This window comes from Zootermopsis nevadensis, unplaced genomic scaffold (genome assembly GCF_977971745.1).
Source record: "Zootermopsis nevadensis isolate Lab colony 2312 unplaced genomic scaffold, Znev_1.0 Znev_ptg000024l, whole genome shotgun sequence".
Classification (NCBI taxonomy): domain Eukaryota; kingdom Metazoa; phylum Arthropoda; class Insecta; order Blattodea; family Termopsidae; genus Zootermopsis; species Zootermopsis nevadensis.
The window spans coordinates 4,961,833-4,978,366 of NW_028259156.1; the positions used below are offsets into that span (position 1 = coordinate 4,961,833).

The 16,534-nt window shown below is 38.6% G+C and overlaps 1 long non-coding RNA gene across 2 annotated transcripts in view; it reads right to left on the bottom strand.

The window, feature by feature from the left end:
* LOC110833656 (uncharacterized) overlaps positions 1-16,534 on the bottom strand; it is a 151,696-nt gene that overhangs the window by 74,942 nt on the left and 60,220 nt on the right. For both annotated transcript variants that reach the window (XR_002544269.2, XR_015536774.1), the window contains exon 2: positions 4,463-4,544. This is a non-coding gene — a long non-coding RNA (uncharacterized LOC110833656). The remainder of the gene's footprint in view (positions 1-4,462; positions 4,545-16,534) is intronic.

Sequence of the window (16,534 nt, forward strand, 5' to 3'; positions counted from 1 at the left end):
TTAGATATTCTTATTAACGACAACAGGTTTTCTTCTGCAAATTAAAATATCACATTCTAAATGCACCATAGTAGTAACAAATGTCTTTGTGAAGGCAAAGAAACACTGAAATAGAAATATTAATACTGGATACAAGCAGATTTACATATTTTTAGATGAGGAAAGCTCATCTAAAAAGATGCTTGCCTAATGTACAAAACCTCTGGCAAACTATGAACTCACTAGGAATAGAAACTGTTGCTAATCTAATACAAAATAAATTAATTTTTATTTGTGTATTTCCAACACAACTTACTATCGTAATCATGACTAGTTTATGTCATAAATTCTGAAGAAAACAGTGGAGGAGAATGACTGTAAATACCGAATTTTAAAATCTATTTAAGTAGGCGGGCGCTGTCTGTTTTAAGCATTATCTCAGAATTCGCTTAAAGACAGCGTAAAAATCACGAATTGCTTTAGTCAGACTAGTCAACCGAGTATTGAACACGGGACCTTCCTAATAAGACGTATATGCGTTAACCACCGCAAACAATCACAAATTTCAACAATATTAGTATCGAAGACCGCTATTGAATGATTCTAGAAGGTACAATTCTGTTTATGCTTTCATAATCTGTTTTTCATACGTTAACTTCAATATTATTCTCCGTGTTGTCAGTTTCCCAAATGATCGCTTCTGAACAGTTTTCCCTATCAATATTTTCGAGTACTTATTTCATCTAATTCTTATGCATCTCCAGTTTAATAACAGTTTATAACATAAAATACTAGGTGCGATCGGAAAGTTTCAAGACTGCGCCTATAAAAACCCGTACACTTATCTCAGGTATTAAATTCATCCATCACCCTCGAAGTAGTTCCCCTGGGAGTGAACACAACGATCCCAGCGCCGCTGCCAAGCCTGGAAGCATCCCTGGAAATCTTTCTTTGTCAGCCTGTCAAGCACCATCTGCGATTCTGCCTGAATCTCTTCTATCGTCTCAAATCTCCTTCCCTTTAGCTGAATTTTCATCTTTGGGAAGAGGAAGAAGTCACACGGCGAATAAGGAGGGTGCGGGATGACGGCCATGGTGTTTGAGGCCAAAAACTGCCGAACTTTGAGGGCGGTGTGCGCTGGCGCGTTGTCATGATGCGTCGCATGTGGAGTTCTTCCTTTAGAATCAGCTGACAGGTCCCATAGCCTATCCCAACAATGTCGCACAAGTCGTTGATGGTACGACGTCGATCTTCGTGAATGGCCTGCCGAATCTTCGTAACATTTTCGGGCGTTGTGCTCGAAGATGGTCGTCCAGAACGCTCGTCATCATCGACAGAGGTTCGGCCATTTTTAAAACGTGAATGCCACACAAAAGTTTGTGCACGACCCATTGCGGACTCCCCAAATGCTTGCTTTAGCATTTCATAGGTTTCCGTAGCCGTTTTGGCTAGTCTTTGGCAAAATTTGATGCACACGCCATTCCGAAATCGCAGGAGGGTCGGTGTAATGCACTACCAAAACGCTCGTAACTAAGAAACAAATGCTAATTCGATGATGCCGGCTGGCACACTGATTCACTATGAATGTAGGCCGCACCCCCTAAAGGCAGAAGCTCGTAATACATCCGGTTCGCCCTCTATTGATACAGTCTTGAAACTTTCCGATCGCACCTCGTATAACAGGGCCTATATAAACTATAATCAGGCCAAAAAATTATTACGCCATGTTCTTCCTGACTCGCAGCGTAGTGTTGCATATTTCCGAAAATATGAATACATTTTAAAATCGTGTATCTGTCAGTTTCTATGCATGGATAATTCCTAGAAAAATAACAAAGGTTTCTGTGTTATATCCAACGGACTTGTACTGCTAATTAAAACAATGGGTACACCATTTACTTCCGTACCAATTAGCTTGCGGACAATAGGCGGCAACTGTTTCAATCCATCCAATTACCGCGTGATGATAGCATATTCTTTGTTTCGTGTGTCCGTACAATTATCACGGTTTGGTTTAAGATCATGCTAATTATACCAGTTCTTATGTTAACTAAAGATTTCAGAACGACAAGACACCATTTCTATAGCACAAGCCCACAAACTGGTATGTTAAGCCAAATCATTAAACTTAAAAAGAAGTTGTTGGCTATTTTTGAGTGTTATCTAGATTTCTGCATTGAGTACAAGAAGAAGTCATGAACACAACCAGTTTAGATTAGGTTAGGTTAGACCCAGATATGAATGAGGTTCAACAACATTAGAAGCATTAATATCTCAAAATTATAAAACCTGAAATACACCCATTTAAATCTGTGTGGGAATCTTGTATAATAGAAAATCAATTAGAAGTTATTTATCACGAGGAATACAAATTAAGAATACGAGGTGCGATCGGAAAGTTTCGAGACTGTGTCAATAGAGGGCGAACCGGATGTAGTACAAGCATCTGCTGCTAGGGGGTGCGGCCTACATTCATAGTGAATCAGTGTGCCAGCCGGCATCATCGAATTAGCATTTGTTTCTTAGTTACGGGCGTTTTGGTAGTGCATTACACCGACCCTCCTGCGATTTCGGAATGGCGTGTGCATCAAATTTTGCCAAAGACTCGCCAAAACGGCTACGGAAACCTATGAAATGCTAAAGCAAGCATTTGGGGAGTCCGCAATGGGTCGTGCACAAACTTTTGTGTGGCATTCACGTTTTAAAAATGGCCGAACCTCTGTCGATGATGACGAGCGTTCTGGACGACCATCTTCGAGCACAACGCCCGAAAATGTTACGAAGATTCGGCAGGCCATTCACGAAGATCGACGTCGTACCATCAACGACTTGTGCGACATTGTTGGGATAGGCTATGGGACCTGTCAGCTGATTCTAAAGGAAGAACTCCACATGCGACGCATCATGACAACGCGCCAGCGCACACCGCCCTCAAAGTTCGGCAGTTTTTGGCCTCAAACACATGGCCGTCATCCCGCACCCTCCTTAGCTCCGTGTGACTTCTTCCTCTTCCCAAAGATGAAAATTCAGCTAAAGGGAAGGAGATTTGAGACGATAGAAGAGATTCAGGCAGAATCGCAGATGGTGCTTGACAGGCTGACAAAGAAAGATTTCCAGGGATGCTTCCAGGCTTGGCAGCGGCGCTGGTATCGTTGTGTTCACTCCCAGGGGAACTACTTCGAGGGTGATGGATGAATTTAATACCTGAGATAAGTGTACGGGTTTTTATCGGCGCAGTCTAGAAACTTTCCGATCGCACCTCGTACGACCCAGCAATTCTACCAACAAGTGAACAGATGACTCTTTAATTTCACGCCGATTTATTGATATTATAACTTGTCTGAGCAGGAAATACCCTTTCCCTCGAGGGTATTTGCGGTATTTGCATTCTTGAAAGGGTGAGGAGGACAGTATGACCAAGAAAAATCCCCAACACTGTACTAATTGTGGCGATACAACAAAATAATGGGTTATTTTCTTGTTGCCAAATTTTTATTTTATTTAGTATCATTATCATCTCGTGAAAATAGTCATGGCGCGCGATAAATACATAGGTTATGTTTTTATTTATTTTTTTATTTCAATTCTGACCCTTAACTAAGTAAAAATATTCATGGAATTTCTTTGATTAAAACGACAGCAATGATGATAATGATATGATGAGTAACATTAAGACAAATATTATCATCACCCCGCCATGGTACGATACATGAATGTCATTGTACAATTCCACGCAGATTCAACTACGACATTATATTTTGAGACGAGTGATTAAGATTAATTATATGTCCGGAACTGTTTAGCCCCGATTAGAAGGAGGTTTTGGTAAACCGCTGATTTGTTCCGAGCTTAGTAGCGAAGAGAAAACCTCAGGTTCAGTTGTCTTATATGAATTACACCAATTGTATATAATATTCTAATTAATATATATTGAACACAAAACATTAATGTTCAAGCTTCAATATTTGTATATCTTTTATAAAGAATGGAGTTTTCTTAAGAGAAATATTGACATCACTACCTATAGAGTTATTCACTTATTAGCTAATTTGTACCTTGATATATTTTGTGGGTCACAGTGGCCGCGCGGTCGCTTGGACCGTGGGTTCGAATCCCACTCAAGCCATGGATGTTTGTCCGCGTTTTTCTGTGTTGTGCTGTCCTGTATACAGTTAGAGGCCTTGCGACGGGTCGATCCCTCGTCCAAGGAGTCCTACCGAATGTCTATAGATCAAAGCCAACAAAACGTTGGGACCCGCAGTGCTCAGGCACTTGAAGAACGGGTTGCCCCAGTATCCTAGTATCCCAGATATATTTTGTAATTAGCGCAATATTCATTAGTAGAGTAACGCGAGACTAATTATCAACTGGAGACACTTAAAAGATTTCATGAACACAACAGCAATACTGTATCACATATCACAAAACATGACTTCAAAAGCAACCAAATGCCACTAATGTTAGGTTTGTTCAATTTACTTACCAGCTCTGTTGACCGCTGTGAAGCCACGGTTGCCATTACAACGGGTTGACAGGTTGCACCACAGATTCCAAGTTGTTTCAATCTGTAAGAACAGAAACATGCATTCATATCGATAGTATATATAACTGTGGGCTCACGGCTCTCATATTGCTCGGCTGATTTCTCTGAAGCCCAGTGGTAACTATACGGACCACCTCCTTCAACACTCAATAATTCTTCATTTGAATTCTTAGATATTATTTAGACAAGCTTCGGCTTCTGATGCCTGACTGCTGGCTAGAGGTCAGCACGCATTCGGAAGGTCCTGCGACCGGCCAACTCGACCAAGGTTTTCCGTGGTTTTCCTCGGTACTAGAGCAAATGCTGAGTTGGTTCCCAAATTCCACGTTGCTCTGCATGCCTCTCATGCAGTCCTCCCAGTGTTAACATCAAAATTCCGCTCTATAGTAGTCCCTCCCCCCCTTATATCAACGTAAATTTTTTTTTCAAAACGCGGTCCTTCCAAGGCCAATATCTAAATTCAAAATTAACGCAAAGACCCTGATCAACTTCCCCCCTCTCCTATTCTTACCCCATTCTGTCTCCTAAATCCCTTGCTCTTACTAAACCTATTCATAACATAAAGGACGAGCGGGCACTGCCTGGGAACCTTCGTAGCCTCAAACCAAGTGCCCCCCACTTTCTCTTCTCTCTTCTTGGGTTTCGTGGGGTTAAGTACCAAAGAAAGGTTAGGTTGTTCTTTGAGGAAAAATCTACTCTTGCTGACATAGAAAGGACGAAGATGATCGATTGTAAGAAGCGAAACAGTGGCTTTGTCAGTGCGTGGAAAACAGCTCGTGTAGCACACAGCCTTTTTAACTGTAATACTTTGGTAGGGATATTTGTTGTCAACCAAAAAGACCGGATCTAGAACACTTAGCTAGACGGTCGCACAGCTTTGTTCTTCAAGGGGAATCATCTGCAGGTCTCAAATATCGATGTTTCGTTTTTAATTTTTAAAAAAATAGACAGTTTGCTGAAGATATTGTTAAACAATATAAGTGCAAACTCTAATTTTAAGTTGGCAAAGATAAACAATTCAAAATATTATTGCAAATTATTCTCCCTTGCATTTTTAAAATATATTTTCAAAACTATTTGAGCTACAGGTTTACGTTATGTGTGAGTGTGATTTGGGCAAGAGGTGTGCACTGGGTATTGGTTGGGAAGCCTGAGGGGAAGAGACCGCTGGGGAGACCTAGACGTAGATGGGAGGATAATCTCAGGCGGGATCTATGGGAGATAGGAGTTGAAGGAGACTGGATTTTGTTGGCCCAGGACAGGGTCCGGTAGAAGGCTTTGGTTAATTCGGTGATGAACCTTCAGGTTCAGTAAGCCATCTAGTTGGTTGGGTCCACTATTTGGGAAGCCTGAGGGGAAGAGACCGCTGTCGAGACCTAGACGTAGATGGGAGGATAATATCAGGCGGGATCTATGGGAGATAGGAGTTGAAGGAGACTGGATTTTGTTGGCCCAGGACAGGGTCCGGTGGAGGGCTTTGGTTAATTCGGTGATGAACCTTCGGTTTCCCTAAGCCATCTTGTTAGTTAGTTAGTTAGATAATGTGTGTGTGGTTTATAGCGGGGACTTCAATGTATGTGCTAACTGTCCTTTCAGCTCTGAGCGATGTTGCAGATGTGTGTCTTCGTTAACCACAACTTTACATCAAACTAGGTTAGCCGACGACTCCTGTAGTATCTATTGACTGCACGTCTAACTCCATTCAAACAAGAAAACTCTGCAGAAGAGTCCGTCCTTACCTCGATATCTAAGCCGTGGTCCCGTTTGTCCAAATTCCGAATCTGACACTACATCGCACCTGTTACAATGAAGTCGGGAGTTCGCGTGTAGTTGGTTTGAGTAAGAGATGAAACAAATTGTTTTTATTGTTATTATTATTATTATTATTATTCCATCTATTCACCACTTTATACAGCATTTACTTCTATGTACCCGAGACAGACCTTGTCCCTAAGGTACATAGTGCAGCAGCTATTTCCGAAATACATTTTGTTGTTATTATTATTATATAATTATTGTATTTACTTTATTCTTGTTCTGCGTCTGTAATTGGCCGTTTGGCTATTGATTCAGCACTCTAATAAAAGTAACTGAATTGAATTGAATTACAATTAAATCATTTATTATTACATAATATTATCATTTTGTAAGTTTTTTCTGGCTTTATTGTTTACTGTTTTTATTTAGTATTAATATTTTATTTTGTATGTTATCTATGTATTGTTTATAATTGAACTGATTTTAATTTAATTATTGTATTACTTAAGAATATTATTTAGCTCATTTACTTGTGAATTATTATACAATAAATTGATTGAATTAATTAATATTAATATGATACATTTATATATTTATTTCATTTGTTTGTGTTTGTAATGTTTTACTTTTATTATTATTATATTTTATCCTGTACTGTTGTCAGTGCTTGGATGTTATTGGCCTTATTTGGTTGTTGTTAAGCACTTAAATAAATGAATTGAATTACTATTACTATTATTAAGAGACATGTCACCTAGCCGTTATCAGTTAATTTAAAAATAAAGAAAATATTTTCTTGGAAAAAAAACAAGTATATATTTATTGAATAAATCCAGTTTTGACAACGATAAAATTTTAATTAATCTTCGAACCAAGACCCTGATTGTCGACGTCAGGAGTGAAGTTAATCAACCCCATCCAGAATGCGACCGGTCTGGGTTTAGTTATGGCGGAAGAACAAAGTGAAATAATGAAATTAATTATAAGAAGTCCGAAGTCGTTAGTGGAAGAACTTGAGAGAACAATGTGATGAGGGAGATTGTCTGGAAGTACAAGAAACAAGAATAACAAAGTGTTGGAGAAAGCTTCAAAGACATTCTTGTCTTTAAAATTACAAAACTACCAATGACCCGAAACTTTGATATAACTTGGAAATGTTTCATAGAACGCTATAGAAATTTACGTAATTATTCACATACATTAAGTTACATATTTTATAGACTCAATTATTTTAAGCAATGTAGTAGTTTTGTAGGAGCGCAATGTTCGACATAGCCCGTTGTCTGAGGGCATATTTGTTATACACAAAACTCCCGAAACGTCGTGCATATCAAATTTTCCTCAGACAGTGTACAATGTTTATCACAACGAAATAACCATTATCACAAACGTTGAGAAAATCATGTGTTATGGCAGATATCTGCTTTTTATCACAATGTTTGCAAGCCCAAATGAGAGTGAAAAGGCGTTTATGCTTAACCTGGAATCCTAGGACTGATCATGCATTGAAGGACGTGGTTCCTTGTGGTCTGTGTGCTGGTGTCCTGCGTGATCTGGTGGCAAGAGGCCGGAGGGGAAGGAGAGAGACAGGGGGAGAGAGATAGACGGACAGTAGTAATACCTGACGGTGACCCAGCTTGAAGTCTGTTGGGAGCTGACCCGATACGAGCCAGAACCCCGGGGTTAGGTTAGATATAAGCTAGCCACTGCTACCGTTACAACAGATCGATGTTTCCCGCAAAGCAGCGCGACATTGCAGAGAAGATTACTTCTCTAAAACAAACTCCATCTTTTACAGTCAGTTCACAACGTCCGTTCACATCTGAAGTGTCGAGAAGCGTACTGGAATCATAAGTGTGACTTACACCATTTCATCTTGGTCTTTATGCTGTACTGTCATCCAGTTATGGTCAGGAGGTTCGAAGTAAGCGCTTTATGACAGATTCAGGTGTTGGGATGGGCCCTTGTCACAACATGGCGCGCCCTAAGGTTGTGGTTAAACGAGACGACCTCCAGATATGGGGTCATACTTTTGCACTACCTAATTACATACACACCTTATCTTAACGAATCTCCTTTGTAACTGGAAGGAAAGGTTACAGCGAGAACGAGACTATCATCGCTTTCGATATTATGATTTTAAGCAGAAATGAGTTATTTTATTTCATATATTTATATATAGGCGCACTGTAAATTTTAAGCGTCAGGAAACGGCAGGAATAATGCCACACATCAGAGACCATGATTAAACCATGATTAAGCTGTAGTGTTTAGAGCAGTGGTATTCAACGTGGGGTAAGCATACCCCCGAGGGTACGCGAAGACATCTTAGGGGGTACGTGAAATTTAAAAACAAATATATATTATTTTATGATAAACAATGAATAATCAGTAATGTAATTTATTTAATTTATTTTAGATGTAGAGTATATACTATGTATAACTTGAATTATACACCAACAACTTTGGGGGTACAGAGTTGAAGAGAAATTATATCTGGGGATAAGCGAAGACATCTTAGGGGGTACGTGAAATTTAAAAAAGAAATTATTTTATGATAAACACCGAATAATCAGTAATGTAATTTATTTAATTCATTTTAGATGTAGATTATATACTATGTATAACTTGAATTATACACCAACAACTTTGGGGGTACAAAGTTGAAGAGAAATTACATCTGGGGGTACGCGAACAAAAAAAGGTTGAATATCACTGGTTTAGAGAACAGTCTAACGGAATATTCAGAAGCGAGAAGTTATAGCTCAGCACTAGAAAACACGAACAATTAATATCTACAACGTATTCAAAATTCGCCAGAAGGAAACTCACGCGCTATAGTCTTCCTCCTTCTATACCATAGAATACATTCTCTCTCCCTCAGGACCTCTTTCCGCGGAGAGACGCTATTTGTATGAGTTAATTTGTCAACATGTCAGTCTGACGGCTGAGAGACGAACCGAAGGAGAAGTCTACAAGACTGTAAGAAAAGTTAAGTAGCTGAAAGGCATGAAGTGAGCGACCTAATGAGTCTATAGCCTAGCTGTCTGGCTCAGAAAAGTAATTAACGAATGCGTCATCACTGCACCGCATACAACACCTGTCAAAATACCTCAAAATCTAAATATTGTGCAAAACATGTCAGTCTTATGAGTGCATTCCAGTTAGTCTTCTAAATTGTTCATTAACCATAGAACGTCTCCACTCCGATCACGTGGTCTAGCGGTTAGAACGCTGGCCTTGTAATCCTGGGGTCTCGGGTTCGATTCTCGGCGGTGCCCGAATTTGTAACTTGTGTTGGGCAAGGCCGTGGTCTAGGCAACACGGAGTTTTCCTCCGTGGCATCCCAACAATTACTCCATTCACACACAGAAGAAGGCAATGGCAAACCACTTCTGGATCATCTGCCAAGAACGTAAATGAACAGATCCCAGTCCGAGAAAAGGATGGAAGGATCCTGTTCATATGGACCTGTCGTCAGACAGAACACTAAATAATAATAAGATGAGGTGGTCTAGCGGTTAGAACGCTGGCCTTGTAATCCTGGGGGTCTCGGGTTCGATTCCCGGCGGTGCCCGAATTTATAACTTGTGTTGGGCATCCCAACAATTACTCCATTCACACACAGAAGAAGGCAATGGCAAACCACTTCTGGATCATCTGCCAAGAACGTATATGAACAGGTCCCAGTCCGAGAAAATGATGGAAGGATCCTGTTCATATGGACCTGTCGTCAGACAGAACACTAAATAATAATAATATAAGTATTTTCACAGAACGACTAACACATCCACATTTCTTCTTCTCTGTACCGACAATAATTGGTCCTCCAGGACATGTTCCGAGACTCAAAGTTGGTCTGACCATCTTATGTTTGGTCTTCCAACATATCTTCTTCCTTTAGGTTTACAGGTAACTCTTTATACGCAGTAGTTGAGTTCCTGCGAATATCCGCGTGTGACGAAAACGTGTAAAACTGGAGACTCAAGAAAAAGTTATTAAGATATTAAACTTTTGGCAGAATTCTCTGATGTTAAGCTTATAATGTGCATCGCATTCCAGAATAAGGTTAGAATGTTTAAAAGTTGGCCACAGATACGAGTAAGCCTTGAAACAAGTTGATAGGTAAGTAAGCGGCTTCCAAGAGGACACGCCGACGAAGTGAATGAATATGAATTTATCTTGTTATAAAGAGATTTTTTTTCAGTTTGAGATTTGAGGCTCTCGCAGCGGCGAAATTGTCGATATTCCTTTCTTGCGGTGTAATACGATGTGAACTTGCAGGTAGATACTAACGTTTTTGAGAAGAATACCGTCTCTGTTACAAGGAATGCTCCGAAACGTTGGTAGAAGACACGATAAAAGAACCTCAGGATTTCATAAATACAAGATATTCCTTACAATTATTTATTTTAATCCGTCTTATCACAATATTTAAAATTTCTTATAATTACTTTTATTTTATATTATTTTTATTTATATCTTACTGCTACTTTCTAACTATAATTTATATATTTTGCATTTTATTCTCTAAATTCTTTTATAAATTCTTTCAAATTCTTTAGTGTTTCTTTCAATCTTCTACTTACAGACCGATATGTACATCTGATAAAATTTAAGAAAAGACAACACCTCGCCCAAAATTGAAAAACAAATGGCATGAAACATCACCAAATGGAATCATATTTGAGTTTTAAGTTCGTAAATCTTTTACACCTGAAGATGGTTTTATAAAAACTGAAACATGTTGTGTAAAGGATGTTCCAAAATGTAAATCGATCAATCGATATGGAACATCAATGATATTTTATTATCTTAATTATAAGAAATTTTAAATATTGTGATAAGACGGATTAAAATAAATAATTGTTAGAATATTCACAATATGACGCAATTACACTATCTTAAGATATTCCTTTACCAGCCTGAACGACTAGTAACTTTTCAATGAGGACTCTACTGTATGGGGTAAACCAGTCTGTACCTTACGTAGTAAAACTGAAGGCAGCGCTCTGTGATAATTTGTATCTGTCTTCGTAGTAAAGAACTGCATTTGAATTATCTCACTTTTGCACTCACAAAATCAACGCCGTATTTATTCCTCTCCTTTAAAGAAACTCCCCTAGTCACCCCTCTCATCGCATACTCCTGCATTAAATTTTCGTCCCCCAGCCCTTTTGAGGGCGTAGTATTCGTCACACACACACAAAATTTTCTTTAATTTTTTTCTCCTTTCATTGTTATTGATCTCTGTGCATGAGATTGCGTCTGAATAGTAAAAAAAACCGTCACGTGACCCTCTCACGTTGACAACTGACAAAGTGATGGAACAAACTCAGGACTTCCCCTGCCATTATGCACTTCAGTTATACGGCTAACAGTGGCGCCACATTACCAACAGCGGATCTTCGCACCACTGTTATGAAATGCTGACTGGTTTGTGGAGATCGCCCCAGACAAATTTCCGGCCTGTCATCCCAACTAATATCTCCACAGATTACTCGTATGTACATCGGAATGAAATTAAGCCTGTACTAGATTTTTAACTGAATACCCTTGATAGACACCGCCACGGTGGTCTAGTGGTCAGAACACTAGCCTTGTAAGCCTGGGGTCATGGGTTCAATTCCCGGTGTTGCTCAAATTTATAACTTGTGTTGGGCAAGGCCGTGGTCTAGGCAACACGGAGTTTTCCTCCGGGGGCTTCCCCGGTTTCTCCGTGGCATCTCAACAATTACTCCATTCACACACAGAAGAAGGCAATGGCAAACCACTTCTGGATCATCTGCCAAGAATTTATATATGTATGAGCAGGTCCCTGACAACCTGAAGAGGTTGGAAGGATCCTGTTCATAATATATGGACCTGTCGTCAGACAGAACACTACAAATAAAAAAAACCTTGATAGAAATCTAACATGTAAAACAAATGCTAGTGCCTCTCCACAACTTGAGACAAATTCCTTTACTTGTAAAGAACGTGATTTTATTAGTATGACAATGCAGAAATCTTATCGTTAATACAACTGATTGCCACATAAGTGAATAAATATGTACGTGTCATACAATTTAGCGGAAACATATTTTAATATACGGCATGTCCTTAAAAATTTGTATCAAATACTTTTTGGTTTTAAGAAAATCTATAAATCAAGCCTTCCCGCAAACAAAACCTTAAATTTTCTAATAGAACATATTTACTTCATGTTATTTTAGCTTTCAAATCCTAACGACTATTTCTGACAAAGCAAACAGTTTCTGAGTAATTCACTACAGTCCACGTTGTGCTGAATATCTCTCCTGGCAATCATCAGAAGAAGCCGAATTTTAGCAACTCATAACTCATTTTCTTTACCTTGAAGGACTGACACGTGAGGAAATTCGGAAGGGACATATTTAAAGTGTTCGTCAATATCAACAGACGTACAAAGTATTATGGGAAATAAAGGAAAGAGAAAAATTTTGTTACCACTTTGAATTCTAAAAAAATGTAGAAGTCCGTTTCTGCTCAAGTGTGACTCCGAATTCTATTAAAGATAGTTCATAAAAAAAATTACAGTAGCCTTTGAAAAGAACCAGAGTGTCATGTTTTCCTGTTTGGTTCTATTAAAAAAGTAACACACAGCGTTTCTGCATCCTTGTCTAAAACCTGATAAAAATTCAATCTAGTTAAAACGTTTCTCTGATAAAATCGCCTTTCAGGAGGCGGGCAACTTTCCTGGAAACCTCTTGTCGTAGATACTTTCTGCAGATCACAAATTGGCCTCTCAATGTAGATTTTTGACAATAAAATACAAAAACACAATTATTTAACTGATGGGTTCAGGTGTCGACTTTTGACACCACGAAACTCACTCTAAAATAGCACAAAGATTGCAAACCGCTGAACACTAATTGAAACCCTAACATGAGAGAGAAACAGCTTGGGCCAAACCAATGTATTTATTTGTTTGCTGAACGACTCTGTCAACAGTACATAGAATGTTGCGTTGGATGAGATGATAAATTAATAGGGGATTGGAAAGGATGTGGAAGGAACTGGTCATGGCGGAATTTGAATGTAGGGACTGGGGGAATATCCCGAAAATTCATAATAATAATAGTCAGGCCCCAAGCCGAGGTTTGAACCGGAGATCTTCAGAATATAAATCAGGTATACTAACCACTTTACGTGTTATAAGTGTGAGTGTAAGAGGACACCGACCACCTTTGATAGAATACGAAATGCCTACAAATGACAGGCGTTGTCCAAGATTGTTCGTTTCCGCAGATTCGCTTGAAATTGATTCTACTCTGTCTCGTTGTATACGTAAGAAGTCATAATATTTTTAAACCGGGTGTCTTTTTTTATTTCGCATTACTTGGACTTAAATTTCATGTTTGCTAAATCTTAAAATAAATAAGAGACATAAAGATCAATGTAACAGATAATCACTTATTTTGAAAATCACATTAAACCCATTATGAGAGCAAAATGTGAAGTTACTAAATGTAAAAATTATATGAAACCGTACGTGTAAGTTACCAACGACTTTCAAAGACTTCACAGATTTAAGGTAACCTCAACTGTGAAGTTTCTTCGCTGTCATTTACGAGTTTTCAGTGAAGATTTTGTGGCATCGACATTTTCACGAATTTCCATTTAATCCAGATGAAGCCCAGTATATCATACAAACCACTTGACACGCCAGTATGCTGGGTTGCATTCATAACAGAAGGATTCTCTCTCACCCCCACTCCAAGCAACCCTCCAATGAAAGCGCATGACCAATAAAGTGGTGTCCCAACACCCAAACACACTCCTGTTGCCTGTTGCCATGACAATATCAACTTGATCTCTTTCACCAATCCACTCATTCCCTCTTTTCTGTCTTTCCTTACTCCAGTGTTTAGACGGAGACAGATATAAAAAGCACAAATGACTTCAGTGGTGAACAAACTCTGGCATGAAAGTTAAATAATCACACATTTATATAAGAAGAAAGTTATAGGACTAACATTTTCCTATTCCGTGTGTACTGTTAAGCGATAGCTGTTAAAGTTCTGGTCTTAACGCTTGTAAAACACATATTTCAAGAACACATACCAACTTTTCAAAATGTCAACTGACAAAATTGACATGAGTGCTTCTTAAGAAGGTGACAATCGCTAATGTAGCCAAAAAATTTCCATTCATTTATAGAATTTTTATAGAACACGACGTCACAACCCAGAGGACAGCCATCTCCGTTTAAGATAAAATAATAAAAAGATAAATTCAACCAGAATAAGGTTATTTTTATATCAGTGTTCACAGTACATATCTGTAATTTTTGTTCCAAAAGACTTGTTTTCTTGTAAAACGTTCGATATAACTTCCTGCGTTGGAAAACTTTGGCTTCATACTTTACAATTGTCTATATGTCTTGCCCCAGAGCCGGTCTGGACGCAGAGGCTAGAGGAAAAAAAAATCCTCTGCCCCCGTCGGGGATCGAACCCCGGTCGTCCAGCCCGTAGCCAGTCACTATACTGACTGAGCTATCCCTGCTCATATATAATACATGTGACACTTGCTAAAAACAATATGTATCCCGGAAATAGCTGCTGTCCTATGTACCTTAGGGACAAGGTCTGTCTCGGGTACATAGAAGTATGCTCTATAAAGTGGTGAATAGATGGGATAATTCAATTCAATTCTTTTTATTAGAGTGCTTGGAACAGCCAAGCACTAACAATAAATATAACAATAGAAAAACAAACAAACAATGAACTAAACATATAAATGTACAATATAATAATAATAATAATAATAATAAAATCACTAGTGATGCGTCTCATTTAACCACAGTCATACCATCCGTAACTTAATAAACATGTTAGTTCATATCAGAATGACGCCTTCATGCTTTGTATACCCCTGAAGTTAAAAGCTTCAAAGGTACGAAGACAATGACGATCTCTGGCTAGCTGTAGACCACACGCCATGTTTCCAGAGCACTACTAGAAAAAACTAGGTTAACGTACTTAATTATCCAATAGATCGTGTCGATTCTCCTTCATTGAGTAGCTTAAAAATAAAATATATCAATACAAGTTATTTTAAGTTTACAGTAAGTCCAGATGTTTGTGGAAACCCATAGAAACCAAATAAATCAAGCTGAAATCAAATTAAAATTTCAGTGTAATGGTTTTATCTGACATTCAGTTTCTTTCAGAAATCGCTGCTACTCCACAGACCAGTCTCTGTAGAAAGTTAATTGGATTTTTAACGTACAGAAAACAAGGCTTTATCACTGTAATAGTTTCCTCTTCAATTAGTTGACTTGAATGGTAAATAGCATCGAAATAACGCTGAGTTTCAAAACCTCAAAAATAACAAACCCTGTTCTGTACTGCTCCTTTATACATTAAATAGAACACACAAAGACAGGATTAAAACAAAGGGAAATAGACCAAGATGTTTCGTATGAAAACTAATGTATTTATTGACATGTTCTAAAAACATGATACAATTTATTCTACTGGCTCAGGATCGTGGCCGATGGCAGGCTTTGGTGTTGAACCCACGGGTTTTGCTACCAGGGAGTTAGTTAGTTTAGTTATTTGGTATACTACACAGTGATAGAACACAGAAGACAGCCAATTATTCTATATCAGTGTTTAGGCTAACTCTTTATAGCCCAATGGTAAATATACAGTGTGTACACAAAGTCCCTTCGGGGTTTTGAAAAATTGTGGTGCGCAAACAAATTGAGCTAGCCACATGCGGTTTGCGGTAGATTACAGTGAAACTCTGCAAGTTCTTTTTGCCGCCAACAGATGGCATAAGCGGCCATCTTTACGTTTCTCAGTCAGTTGTTTGTGAAATGGCGACTGTGCAGGAACGCGCGCGTTGTGTGATAATCAGTATGTCTGCTTAATCATACCACGTTTCAAAAGTGGAAAATTACCAAAGGTCTAATGGCAGTTGAGTGAATAAAACAAACATGATATACAGTAAAAACTTCTCTAACTTGGACACTTGCTGTTCCACGAAAATGTGTCCAACTTACAGAGGTGTCCATGATAGAGGGAAAGGGGACAATCATCCTTTCAAATTGTGGTGTAATGACAGTGTGGTAATTGTAGAGTATTATGGAGCCCTTCCCAAAAAGGAAATTATTGATAAGAAAAATCAAAAGTTTAAATTAAACTTTGTTTTCACTAAATTAAACTTGCATGGATAATCTCAACGAGAAGGGCACCAATACTTTACGTTTACCGACAATGTAATCTA